At 35.9% G+C, this 11,200-nt stretch overlaps 1 pseudogene; it reads right to left on the bottom strand.

Moving 5' to 3' along the window:
- Nucleotides 1–608: 608 nt before the first annotated feature.
- LOC125163798 (elongation factor 1-alpha 1-like) lies at nucleotides 609–10,753 on the bottom strand (annotated as a pseudogene).
- Nucleotides 10,754–11,200: the final 447 nt, after the last annotated feature.

Raw genomic sequence — 11,200 nt, 5'->3', positions numbered from 1 at the left:
GCAATTGCACTGCTAGGTTATTTATCCAAAGGATACAAAACTGCTGATTCAAAGGGGCACACATACTCCAATGTCTATAGCAGCATTATCAACAATAGCCAAATTATGGAAAGAGCCAAAATGTCCATCAACTGACGAATGGATAAAGAAGATGTGGTGTATAGATATACAATAGAATATTACTTAGTGATCAAAAAGAATGAAATCTTGTCATTTGCAACAGCATGGCTGGAACTAGAATGTATTAGGCTAAGTGAAAGAAGTCAGTCAGAGAAAGACAAATTATCATATGATTTCACTCATATGCGGAATTTAAGAAAAAAAAAAACAGATGGGGCGCCTGGGTGGCTCAGTCATGACTTTGGCTCAGGTCATGTTCTCACAGTTCGTGATTTGGGCCCTGTGTCAGGCTCTGTGCTGACAGCTCAGAGCCTGGAGCTTGCTTCCGATTCTGTGTCTCCCTCTCTCTGGCCCTCTCCCGCTCATGCTCTGTCTCACTCTCTCTCTCAAAAATAAATAAACGTTAAAAAAATAAATAAGAAAAAAAACCAGATGAACATAGGGGAAGGGAAGGAAAAATAAGATAAAAACAGAGAGGGAGGGAAACCATAAGAGACTCTTAAATACAGAGAACAAACTCTGAGTTGCTGGAGGGGTGTTGGGTCTGGGGATGGGCTAACGGGGTGATGGGCATTAAGGAGGGCACTTATGGGGATGAGCATTGGGTGTTATATGTAAGTGATGAATCACTAAATTCTATTCCTGAAGTCATTATTACACTATATGTCAACTAACTTGGATTTAATTTTTTTTTTTTTTAAGTCAGATTATGTTACTATCTGCTCAAGCTCTGGCAATGGCTCCTCCTTAAGACTAGAAGCCACATTCCTTATCATGTCTTAAAAAGCCCTTTCTGATGTTGCCTTGGTGTTTCTGTGCTCTCATCTCCTATACTCTATCTCTTCTTTACTTTGTTCAACCACACTCCTCTTGCAGCTGTTTCATGTGTAAGTCCAGCATACACTTACCTCGTGGCCTTTGTATGGATTTTTCTTCCTCCCCAAAAACACTTACTCCAGGCATTCGTATGATTAACTTCTTACTTTAGAACTTTGCTCAGGTGTCATGTTTTCAGGGAGGCTTCTCTTAACAACCTCATGGACTTACAATTCTACCCCTCACCTTCCTCTCACCACCCCACCCCCTTTCCTGGCCAGTATTTCAATTCCTTAGTAACACTTTTCATCTTTCAACACTCATATGATGGATTCATGCTCGCCTTTTACTGCCTGTTTCCTTTACTAAAACCAGGCTCTTTCAGGGCAGGTATTTTTTTCTCTTCTTTTTGATCTGTTTTGTTTTCTGGCATATCATCAGCCCTGGTACAGTGAAATGCTTGTTCACTGTCTGACCAACAGAATACATGAATAGAAGATTTCAAATAATGGTCTGAAATAAAAATGAATTAACTAAAAGTGCCAGAAGTTAAGAACCCCAAGAAAAGCTTATATCCTTTATAAATATATCAGTATGAAAAGTCTAATTTTACGTGATATTAACCTTAATATTTGTTTAACTTGCATAATGTCTCTTCTTTCTAATTTATAATTTTGTACTTCTACAAGCTAAAATTATTCTTTCATATGTGTTGTTTCTTCTCAAGGACAACACAACCTCTCAGAGGAAAACTCAGGCCCCCAATGTGATACTGTTTTTGCCACATCAGAAAATCGTGGGGAAATAAATAACTCCAGTTTCATCATTATGATAGCTAATGGCTTCAGGGATGACCCGAAAGCAGACAATATGGTCCACACGTCGTCTCCATCTGTGTCTCTCCTGTCAAGGGAAATCGGTTTACATCATTTCTTATTTCTTTCTTGGTCCAAATGACAAGTAACTCACGCAGTGTTCAGCCCTGAACTTCAGTGACTGGTAGAAGATGATGGACTGTGAATTGATAAGTGAATCTAACTTTGCTTCAGAGCCACCAAACTCGCAGAACAACTCTGCCTCCATAAATTGTGCTCTGTGTGTTTGAGTATATGTGCACAGAAAACATGTGTGTGATTTCCTCTGGAAAGCTGTCAGATGAAATGTTGTTTTCATCAAGATTTAGAAATGATTTGGGAAACAGGAAGACAGTACAAAGATAGAAATGATGGATTAATGGGCTGTCATAAAGGCATTCTATCATGAAAAGACCTTAAAGATTTTTCATAGAGCAGACGATTGCCACAAGGAAACTGTAGACAAAGGCAAACCTTACATAATTTGTATTTCATCCTTTGCTTTAGTGTAAAATTTCGGAGGATTTTCATGCTCCAATTTTGCAGTTAGATGTGTGGCCTGAACTATCTTCAAATAAAATCATCATTATTACTAGTAGCAGCAGCAGCAGGAATAGCTACTTAAGTCCCCAGTTGTGCACGGTGCTGTAAATGCTGCAGAGTGGTGTGGCTCTGCAAATTTAAAAGGCTACAATAAGACAAATGGATAAAATTGTACCTGCATATAATACAAAAAATAATAGTGCAAATCCTTACTTATAGCTGGGTTGGAGTCAAGGTTATGATTAATTTTTAAAGTATCTCTACTTTGTGTAGTGATCTATTTCCTTGGGTTGATGATAACCGAAGTCATAATAAAGTCAAAGTGTCTAATGATGTCCAACATGCCTAATAATACCCATTCATTCATATTGTTCTGCTGGTGCATGGTTTAAATTTGATTTCAATAGAGGGGAAAAAACGTGATTAAAAGAGGAAAATGGAAAAGTATTCTATCACAAGAAATTATATTTATGGACTCAATAGTCTTCATTTACATGTAGAAAAATATGGAGTAACAAGTACTTTTTAAAAAATAAATAGTTTGAGAGAAGTTGAAGGTGCTGCACTGGGGAATTATGATCACATGCAGTGATCTTTGTTAAATAATTTGACATGGCTTTTATTCAAATAAATTGCTAGATTAGTAGGCAAGTTGAGAAAGAATATAGGTTTTATATAATTCACTGAGATGACTCAGTTCCATATTTTGTATTATATTAAGAACAAAATATAATGTTAATTAAATTTAATCTTAGATATAAATCTCTGAAATAATCTTCACCAGGATTTCTTCTATGGGCTTTGGATGCAACAGTGGCCTTAAGCTTTTGCCATGAGGCTAAGAAGCCATATTACAACCAACATGTCTGTGGACTAAATAGGCATATGACTGTTTTCATAAGAAGTCCATGACCTGTTTTGACAATTCCTAATTTAAATATGCAAAATATAGACGTAAAGTATTTAAATGATGTATCCCTGCTCACACATCCAGTCAGTGACAGAGTAGTTTTCAAATATTCATTAGACTAAATATCCTCAGATGAGCACACGCATTATTGGGTGTCTTAGCTAATGACAAAGGAGCTTTTAAATATATGGTGTCACCCATTGTCTTGGTCAGCTCAGGCTTTCTTAACAAAATACCATGTACTGGACGGTTTAAACAATAGATATGTATTTATTCAGAGTTCTGAAGTTTGGAAGTCTGAGATCAGGAGGCCAGTATGGTTGTGTTCTAGTGAGAGCTCTCCTCTTTGCTTACTGAGGGTCTTGCTGTGTCCTAACATGGATAGAGGGAGATTTCTTCCTCTCTTCCTCTACTTAGAAGGCCACCACACTCATTTTGGATTAGGGACTCACCCTTATGACCTTGCTTAACCTTAACTATCTCCTAAAGTCCCTGTACCTGATGTCTTCCATGTATGAATTTGGGGAGGGGGCACATTTCAGTTCACAGTATCCCTTAACTTCTAGAACTTTTATTACATTATGCTTCATACAAATTTAGTCAAAACTTCATCTCACCAAAATTATACAACTACTTAGGTTAAATTTACATTTTAAATTTACATTTTTCTTTCAGAGCTAAAACTCAGATTTGCTATGCTGTTATAAAGAGAGTGAAAGTCTCAGGTGGTATTTTTTGTTTGTTGGTTGGTTTCTTTGTTTCATTTTACTTTTTCCAGGGGTGGTCATAGTTCTTATTTACAGCAATTTTTAAAACCATGCATATCTATAATTCATGAATTTTTTTGGTAGCTGCAAGAATATATACATATATGTGTGTGTGTGTGTGTGTGTGTGTGTGTGTGTGTGTATGGTGCAAATTCTTACTTATAACTGGATCGGAAGGCAGAGTTAAGATTAATTTTTAAAATATCTTACTTTGTATAATGATATATTTGTATAGGGTTGATAACTAAAGTCACAATAAGTCAAAGTATCTAATAATGCAAAGTATATAATAATTTTCAACATGCCTAAAATATCTATTCATTTATATTTTTCTGTTGATACATGATTTAAATTTGACTTCCACAGAGAAAATAAAGACCATTATTGAAATACACACACACACACACACACACACACACACATATACACATGGTTTTGTATAAAGTCTTTGGCCTGGGTCTTTATTTTTAGAGACAGTAGATTTCTACATATGTGGTTATAGTACATTTTGATTTCTCTAGGTTAGGTATGAATACAAATTACAAAATATTAATATTGAGATAGGAGATGCAATTACTTTCCCATCCTGAATTAATACTGCTAGCATACATGAATCATATCCCAGAAACTGTATTTTGTAATGTTCTTTTTGCTGAATAAAAAAATTTAGAGTAAATTTGGTACTTTTGCTGTATAGAAGTGGCAAGAATTCTAATATATGGATTTCATTAGATGTGCATTCACAATTCTTTTTGTGCTGCAAACAATTGCGAGAAAACAATATGCTGTGTTATTTTCAACGTAACTGAAAACCTATGGAGGAATTATAAAAGCAGAGAATTTTGACCCATTTAATGTGGTGATACTAGGGCTTATGGATATGATGGTGCTCAGGGCATTTTTTGACTTCTAGAAAAATTGAAATTTAATAGGATAAGAACATTTGCATTGTTATTCTTAATAAGAACAATAATTATTGCAGTGCTAATAAATGGATGGTAAGATTCAAAACAGAATGAGCAGACCATACCATACAATGCCTGTTTAAAGCTTCTGTTAATGTTCTTTCAAATACAAATCAAAATCCAGTAATAAATGATAAGGTAACTAGGTTAGCTATGATAAACAAGGAACAATAGACATTGTTTTTCATTCAGCTGGGTTTGGCTTGTGATCAAAGGAAGCCTTGAAAGAAACAAGCTGAAGTGCAAGGAATCTCCAAATATATTTCAAAGATTATGTTTGTCTATCAAGGAATAGAATGGTGCTGTCATAGATTTGTCAAAATAAATACAGAAATACTACACCATTACTCTCGCTGTCTTCCTGGTGCATTTCAACTGCCCATCAGTGGAAATAATTTTCCTGTTTCCAGATACTTAATGTTTCTAGTATGCTTTCTTTACAGGTGTTGTGTGGCATAGAATATGTTTATAAAAAGACTCATTACTGATTACTACTGCCTGGAAATGGAAATTTTTCTGAAAGCTTTCTTTTGTCATTCTTTCTGAGATTCTCTTTGAATTCTCAATTAAAAAATTATAAAACATTAAAAAATTGCAATGTGTACACTTTTAAAGTGAGATATATATGCTATCAAATTCATCGATAAAGCTTATTTTCAATGAAATGAATGACATTTAAACAGACCCAAAGAGATCCCTAAAAATGTAAAAAAATTTTTCTAAAAAATTACTAAGAAAGCAGTTTACAATTATTTTTAAAATAAATTATGAATAAATATTTTTAAAAACTGAATAAACATTTACTACATATGTGTTATATTTGAATTGAGTTGTATATATGCAATATTTTTTCTTTTCTTTTTTTCCTTTTTTTTTCATTTCCTTTTTGGTGTTTAAAAATTTGGGATCAACAAAACTCAATAAAACTCATTTACTTTCTTTATAGCAACATTTAGATGTATCACACAAACTTTTTCTCAAGTAAATTCACTATCATTTTAGCTCCTCAATAACCTCCCCTCCCCCAAAAAAACCCTTAATTTAGTCTTGATATTAAGTTGATTGACTGCTCAAGTAAATTATCTTCTTTCTCTGAAAAATGTCATTCTTCTCAAGTCTGAGTCAGTTCAGATATGAAGATAGTTGCTTCATTGGTTGCATGAACACAACTATATTCCCAAATACCAAGTAAGGGATGAGCTGTCCATCTCAAGAGAAACTGCATCATAGTGAATCTATGCTTTTTGTATTAGCTCAGTAGTTCTTAAGTGATTTTGAGAAGTATCATAATTCCAGGAAAATCTGTAGGAATTGTTTACATTTAACTATATGTGATTTATAATTTCAAGAAAACATCTCTTTCAATGCGATTTTTATTCTTATTTATTATTTTTCTATTTTTCTTTATTGCAAATTTTGTTTAAAAACATATCTGACTTCCATTTCCGCCCAGATGGAATAACAAGGACCAGATACATCCTCTTACTTGAAACAACCAAAACACAAAATAAGTGAAACAAAGGTTGGCAATTCAATTGCACTGGGCAGTGTGGTGCAGAGATCTGAGACAGCTCAGAAACAAACCAAGTGAACCATATGATTGCCTCAATTTACTGTCTTGAAAGAGTTTTCAAGTTATTCAGGAAAAAGAAACCCCGGCAGAGCCTAGAAGAGCTGAGACTTGTGGGCAGAGTGAGTGTTTGGGAAGTTCTCCAGATAGTGTACCAAAGAGGGAAATGCACAAAAAGAGAACACTGGACATCTGCAGAAGGTCTTTCTCATTATTCAGCTGAATACTGCTGAAGGCATGTGTATGAGGAATCAATTTCAGGCAGGCAAGAACCAACTGAAAGGATTAGATGTGACTGTGCCCAACAGGTACACACAGCCAGCAATAGTGCCTATTCTCACCCGCCAGACTAAAAAACTTCACAGTTCATAGGGAATTGGATAGAGTCCTCAGAATAATCAATATAGACAAAATACTGGTCTGCCCCTCCTAAAAGACAAAAAAACAAGACCCAAAGTATCAAACTCTTAAGTAAATTAACTGTATCCGCAGAAGGGAGAAAGTTCAAGTATATTTATAAGAATGCAAAAATATCCAGTCAAAAAGGTAAAAATTTACAATATTTGACTTCTAATAACCTGGCATGTAAAGGAGCAGGGAAATAATATCTATAATGGGAAAAATCAAAACAGACCCACAACTGATAAAGATGTTAGAATTAGCTGAATTTTGTCAGTTACAATTAGCTGACAAAAACATAACAGCCCTTTTAATGGTGCTCCACATTTTTAGAAAGTTAAGTAGGGACACAAAAATAATAACATGACCCAAATCAAACTTCTAGAAATGAAATTTATCATGTTTTGCATGAAAAATACATGGGCTGGGATTAAAAAGAGAATATATACTGCAGAATAAATTAGTGAGCTGAAAACATATCAGTAGCATCTTTCAAAATCCAAACACAGAGAGAAGTGAAAATTAAGAAATAAACAGAGAGGGGCACCTGGGTGGCTCAGTCGGTTAAATGTCCAACTCTTGATTTTGGCTCAGGTCATGATCTCACAGTGCCTGAGTTCCAGCCCCACATCAGGCTCTGAGCTGACAGTGGGGCATGTGCTTGGATTTCTCTCTTCCCCCTCTCTGTCTGCCCCTCCCCCCTTCTTCCCCCTCTCAAATAAACTTTAAACACACACACACACACATACACACACACACACACACACACACACACACACACACACACAAACAGAGCATCAGTGAGTTGTGGGTGATTTTAAGTGGCCAAAGATGTGTAGCTGTGGTCCCTGATGGGGGACAGAGGTAGAGGAGCAGACACAGCGTTTGAAGAAATATTGGCTGAACATTTTCCAAATTTGATGACAACTATAAACCCAGAGTTCCAAGAAGCTCAACAAGACTTGCAAAACCACAGTAATAAGACAGTGTGTCATTGTCATAAAGATAGACCAATGGATAAAATGAACAGAATAGAGGAGCAGATTACAAAAAGTTTTGATAACCCTTTTGGAAATGATGGTACATTTATTATCTCTATTTGTTTCATGGATGTAGATAAAATTTCATGGGTATATTCATTTGTCAAAATGTATCACAATTTACACATTTAGTATATGCAAGTTATTTTATGCCAATTAGATCTTGCTAAAGTTACTAAAAAATAAGATACATCCTCAAGTACAAAGCACTCAATATAAGATTAGGATGATTTAAGAAATAAAGAAAAACACTCCCACTGCTTTATAATTTAGTACTCAAGAAGTTAAAATTACTTTAAAATATTTTCATATTTAAATTATGCCAGGTTTCACACATGGGAAATGGCCTATTCTTGTTTTTTAGGCACTGTGCCATCAGCAAAGAAGTATTTATTGAGCATCCATATTTTACATTGCAGTGTGCAAAGACAATTGGAGTATGCAAAAATCATGCAGTATGCTTGCTCCCTTAGTATCTAACAACTTATTTGTGACCACCTTGTTACACGCACTATTATTTTGTATCCCTTTGTACATAAACACATATATGGAACACATATACATGTGTCCTTTATTCAAATACCAGAGGATGGCATATTCTAATTTCGTTTAGTCTGTTAGAATAACATCTTTACCTTGTCACTGAGACATTCTTGTTAAAACCTACTTCTACCAAAAAAAGACAAACTTTGTTATCAAATGGGCTAATACCACATACTTTCAAGGTTGGTAAAGTCTATAGTTTGAAAATCATTTTTATTTTATTCTTGTGACCCCTCTAATCCTGAGCCTTTCCTCATTTCTATGATAATCTGTTAGTATCTCTATTTTCCATCATTTGAGGGACTTCATTTACACATTTTTGTTTTCTGATTTTAAAGAGAAATTGAAAAATATTATGCATATTAATAGTAAACTGAACAAATATGATTTATATCTAAGTCAAAACCTAAATATACAAAAATAATCAGGTTCAGAGTAAGAAAAACATTAAATAACCTAGCAGTCTCAATCTTCCATAATAAATGATCCCAAAACTTATAAATATTTCTATTTCCTATGGGAATCTATTGTGAATACTATTTTTTTATTCCTCATTAAACTTTTGTTTTAATGGGTCTCAAAATTCTGTGACAGATTTTTGGTCAAAGTTATTTCCATTAAAAAGTACTGATTTTAAAAACTAATAACTTAAAACTGCCACACACACAAGAAAACAAATGGCCCACAAAACATTCTCCTTTCCTTCTGAAGGTTTTACGATGCGTCGTTATCATTAACCAGTCTTTTACTATTAAATGTAAATGGTCAATTGGCACAAACAGTTCTGAGACTGTTCTACCACTGATTAAGACTCGGGTGGCAGGTATTGGGGATAATATTCATTTAGCCTTCTGAGCTTTCTGGGCGGACTTGGTGACCTTGCCAGCTCCAGCTGCTTTCTTGTCCACTGCTTTGATGACACCCACAGCAACCATCTGTCTCATGTCACGAATAGCAAAATGGTCCAGAGGAGGATAGTCAGAGAAGTTCCCAACACACATGGACTTGCCAGGAACCATATCAACGATGGCAGCATCACCAGATTTCAAGAACTTGGGACCATATTCCAGCTTTTTTCCAGAACGACAGTCAATCTTCTCCTTCGGCTCAGCGAACTTGCAGGCAATGTGAACTGTGTGACAGTCCAGCATAGGTGCATATCCAGTACTGATTTGGCCTGGATGGTTCAGGATAATCACCTCAGCTGTGAAGCCAGCTGCTTCCATTAGTGGGTCATTTTTCCTCTCACCAGCCACATTGCCACGACGAACATCTTTGACAGATACGTTCTTGACATTGAAGCCCACATTGTCCCCAGGTAGAGCCTCACTCAAAGCTTCATGGTCCATTTCAACAGACTCTACTTCAGTTGTAACATTGACTGGATCAAAAGTGACCACCATGCCTGGCTTAAGAACACTGGTCTCCACTCGACCCACAGGGACAGTACCAATACCACCAATTTTGTAGACATCCTGGGGGGCAGATGCAAAGGCTTGTCAATTGGACGAGTAGGTGGCAGAATGCAATCCAGAGCTTCAAGCAGTGTGGTTCCACTGGAATTGCCATCTTTATGGGTGACTTTCCATCCCTTGAACCAAGGCATGTTAGCACTGGGCTCTAGCATGTTGTCACCATTCCAACCAGAAATTGGCACAAATGCTACTGTGTCGGGGTTGTAGCCAATTTTCTTAATGTAGGTGCTGACTTCTTTAACAATTTCCTTGTATCTCTTCTGGCTCTTGTGGCTCAGTGGAATCCATTTTGTTAACACCCACAATAAGTTGTTTTACACCCAGTGTGTAAGCCAGAAGGGCATGCTCACAGGTCTGCTCATTCTTGGAGATACCTGCTTCAAAATTCACCAACACCAGCAGCAACGATCAGGATAGCACAGTCAGCCTGAGATGTGCCTGTAATCATATTTTTGATAAAGTCTCTGTGTTCTGGGGCATCAATGATGGTCACATAGTACTTGATGCTCTCGAATTTCCACAGGAAGATATCAATGGTGATACCACGTTCACGTTCGACTTTCAGTTTATCCAAGACCCAGGCATACTTGAAGGAGCCCTGTTGCATCTCAGCAGCCTCCTTCTCAAATTTTTCAATAGTTCGTTTCTCAATCCCGCCACATTTGTAGATCAGATGACCAGTAGTGGTAGACATGCCTGAATCTACGTGTCCAATGACGACAATGTTGATATGAGTTTTTTCCTTTACCATTTTGGTTTAGGTTTAGCGGTGGTTTTCAAGACCCCAGTGTTCTGGTGGCAAATCCTTTGCAAAAAAACTGAATACTATTTCTTTACAAGTATCAGGTATTTAACCCACAGCATGCCACTGGGTTCACTTATTTCACTGAAAGTTGGTTCATTTTGTGATTGGAATTATTTTACAACCGAAGTGTCATCTTTTCTGAAAGATATTTATCATCTCCAAAAAGGATAACATTTAATAATGAAGGGATAATGAAAGGAAATACGATGTTTTGAAGTGAGTGACAGAAACTCTGGTTAGTGAGAAATGAAAAGAAAAAAGAAAAATAGAGACAATAGCTCTTATTTGTGGAGTACCTTGGTATTTACCAAGCACTTTCACATGTATTACCTCATTTAATCTTCACAACACAGCTATATGTTAAATCTGATTTGGGTAAAAGCAAGTTGTCTT

This window comes from Prionailurus viverrinus, chromosome B1, assembly GCF_022837055.1.
Source record: "Prionailurus viverrinus isolate Anna chromosome B1, UM_Priviv_1.0, whole genome shotgun sequence".
NCBI lineage: Eukaryota > Metazoa > Chordata > Mammalia > Carnivora > Felidae > Prionailurus > Prionailurus viverrinus.
The sequence above is the reverse complement of the archived record's forward strand: the minus strand, read 5'-3'. Positions and strand labels throughout refer to the sequence as shown.